Source organism: Capsicum annuum, chromosome 4 (assembly GCF_002878395.1).
Source record: "Capsicum annuum cultivar UCD-10X-F1 chromosome 4, UCD10Xv1.1, whole genome shotgun sequence".
Lineage (NCBI taxonomy): Eukaryota > Viridiplantae > Streptophyta > Magnoliopsida > Solanales > Solanaceae > Capsicum > Capsicum annuum.
Genome location: NC_061114.1, coordinates 23,567,523 through 23,571,259, shown reverse-complemented (window position 1 = coordinate 23,571,259; position 3,737 = coordinate 23,567,523).

Sequence of the window (3,737 nt, the reverse complement as noted above, 5' to 3'; positions counted from 1 at the left end):
AGCAGATCTAGCAGTCAAAACCTGGTAAATAAATTCTCTCAGACCCAAAAAAAAGAAACTAATACTGGTCAGAGAAATAGGTCATATGTAACGCCCTGAGAGTACACCCTGGGCGTCACACTGTATGACCCCGCAAAATTCTAAGCTTAATTCAGTCCATTTATACTTGTTAAGGGGGTCTCATACTTAGAAAATTCTAGCTAAGTTTTCATACTTAGTTTATTTTAGCCTTTGAAAGTTCGCAATTTTATTTTGTGACCTTAATATTCTTAAATGTACTATATTTTGCTGAATTCATGATCAGAAGGTCAATAGGTATTCCCAGATAAGTTTTGGATTCTTCGAGAACCAATGCGATCTTAGCATGCCACATCACCTATCGCATTGGTTAACATTATTGCAGGTTTCCAGAGCCAAAAGTACTGAGGCTTGGCACGATCATAGCGCGACGCGTTGGGTATTGCATCGATGCCATTAACGCACTGCATCACTTATAGCGTCGATGCCCAGTTTTCAGTCATTAAATGGCCGAATCTTTAAGGGTAAATAGATCATTTTTTCCATGAGAAAGGTCATCCCCAAACACGAAATTAATCCCTAAATGAACTAAATATCTCATTCTTTACTCAAGTTGTCTCAAAGTTCACCATTCTCTCTCAAAAGCAAGGAAACTCTAGTTTCAAAATTCAAGGGCAAGGCTCAAGAATCTCTTCAAGAACCCTTAAGGATTTACATTCTAAGGTATTTAAAGTATTGATTCATGAGTTTCTTTCACCCATGAAGCTTAAGAAGCCCTTTCAAAATATAAATTTTGAATTTCATATTGTGAATTGAATCATATCTATGTTTATGTTGTTGTATGATTACCAAGTTGAAATCTTAAATACATATAATGAAGTTATGTTAGAATGTGGTTGGAATTCTTGTATTTGAAGTGAATAATGTTGCCACGGTGTATTATTTTAATGTTCATGCCTAAGCCTCAAGTTATGCATGCAGGGTGGTTGCTAAAATGCCTAAGTGAATGAGAGTTGTGTTTTATGACCTATTTGTGATCTATATGATGAAATCATGATGCAAACACATGTTTAAATTGACTCCCATGTTAAAGCGATGACTTGTAATGATTTAGTGGAACGCTCATAAGTATGGATTCGTGAAATTACTTTATGATAGCATGCAATTCCTATTTATGTGTAAGCTTATGACATGCAAATAGTTTATGGAAATCCCCAATGATTGTACTATGAATTCTTGACTATGTTCATGTGTCAAGAAGTGTCATGTCTTATCAGTTTGATGCTATCGAGTCCTGGGGTACTTGTACCCGAAAATTTAGCTGTGTGCCTAGAGCCAGTGTCAGTTTTCATGATACTCTCAGTCAAGCCATGATCAGTAGAACTCAGTCAGTCATGTGACTCAGAAAAACTCAGTAAATTCAGTATCAGTCCAGTAATCTCAGTTAGTTATCAGATCTCAGTAGTATTTTGTCAGTCAACGAAACTCAGCGAACTCAGTTCAGTCCAGTTAATCAGTACAATCAGTAATAACTCAGTCATGCCTAGTGTGAACTAGGAAAATTATTTCAGTGTCTATTCAGTTGGGAGTAGGATTCAGCACTGAGTGAACCCAAAGATGGGAACACACACTGTCAGCAGAGGGTGTGATTCCTAGAAGCAATCCTTACACTCCAGAACTATGTAGCTAGCATAGGTCAAGACATAAACACTATCAGTTGAGCGTTGATAAGGTGGATTAATACTGTCAGATGAAGGTACTACTATTCTCCTTTAGGGATACTGTTAGATGAGGGTAGCTTGTCCTTACTAGTGGTGCGGTATTGACACCCTTCTAATTGGGTTACAGATTGGACCCTAACTCAGCTATAATAGCTTATTCAGGGATTGTCGGTTAGATGAATTCTCCCACAATTTCAGCTACAGAATTAGGACTGTGAGATACAGTAACTCAGTCTTAGTAATAGAACTCAGATAGGTCTTCAGATATTAATACTGTCAGATACAGTCAACCAGTTCAGTATGAAACTCAACTAGTTCTATTAGAATTAGGACTATCAGATACAGTCACTCAGTTATAAGAAATCTATGATATCAGTATTTAGACTCAGTATTCAGAATTCTCATGTTTTTTATTATAGTCATATGTTCTCAAGCATGTATTCTCACGCGTTCATATTCAGGTTATTTAGTCAGTTATAGTTCATGCATATAACCCCTTGTATTCAGTTTATCTCACTTACATACCAGTACATTCAATTGTACTGACGCATTTGCGCTATGGTGTTTTATACCATAGGTCCAAAAGTATGAACTCCAGAGCATACTTAGCAGTTCAGATCTCAACAGTCAGAGTCTGTGGTGAGTCCTCATCATTCGAGGACATGATTATTTCATTATTTCAGTACTTTGATATTTCAGTAGATGGACTTAGTTGGGAGATTGTCCCATCAAATCCTTATTCAGAGAGTTTAGGCAGTTAGGGGCTTTCAGACTAAATGTTTTTAGTCTATTGTATGTTCAGACAGTTATTTTAGTTTTGGGTATTTCTATACCCATTCAGATATGGTTTTTATTAGTTATGTTACAGTTTTAAACCTTACGGCCTTATAACTTATATTTTGCATATTTTCAGTATATTATTTAGTGTCCAATTACAGATATCAGTCATGGATTAACTAATGGTACTTTGGGATTATTAGCACCGTGTAGCATCCAGGGTACCAGACTCGAGGTGTTATAAATGTGGTATCAGAGCCTAAGGTTCAACAGTGTCCTACGAAGTCTAAAAAGCCGCATCAAGTAGAGTCTCATGCATAGGTGTATTGTGCACCACACTTATGGACATGAGGCTATGCGATATTTTAGGAACAATTTCCCTTCTTTCCGTATTCGTGTCGTGCCAGTGAGCATGATCTCAAGGTAAATTCTCAGTCTAATCTGCTTCTCCCTTTTGTTATAGAACATGCCTCCTAAAAGGACTAATAAACAAGAACCGAGAATCAGTCAGCATCTTTTCCCGTTCAGACAGATCCCCTGGGGGAGCATGTCTTTCATGCCAAATTCAGAACCGATTCTTTTACTTTATCTTACTCAGTAGTAGCTCAGAGCAATCAATAGGCTGTTGTCCTACCCAGACATCTGATTCATGCCCAGCAGATTGAGGTGGGGAAGCGTAGGTAGAAAGAAAGATAGAAAATAAGAGAGCTAAAATAGGTTGTTTTAACTTGGCTCAGCCTAAGTCAGAGGGTTGTAACCATTATCAGTTCCACCCAAAGTCTTTAGTTCCAGTTCCTTCCTCAGCTAGTGCTCCAGTCCCTAAATTCAGAGATAGGGTGCCAGGCCCTAGCTCTCAGAGCAGTGCTAGTAGTGCCCAAACCAATCCTCTTTGCCAGACTTGTGGCAAGAACCATAAGGGTGTTTGCAGAGTTGGCAGTGATGTTTGTTTCAGATGTGGCGAGTCAGGACATAGAATCTGATACTGTCCTAAGGCTGGTCCATGAAGTCATCATAACCATTTCTCAGCTCAATTTGGTCGCCCGAATCAGCTGGGTACCTCATCCAGTGCTACTAGTGGGCAACGCCCAAACAGTTTCTATGTTCTTCAGTACGGACAAGATGAGGAACATTCTCCTAATGTGGTCACTGGTATTTTATAGATCTTTCACTTGTATTTTTATGCTTTGCTAGATCCAAGAGCTTCCTTGTCTTTTGTCACTC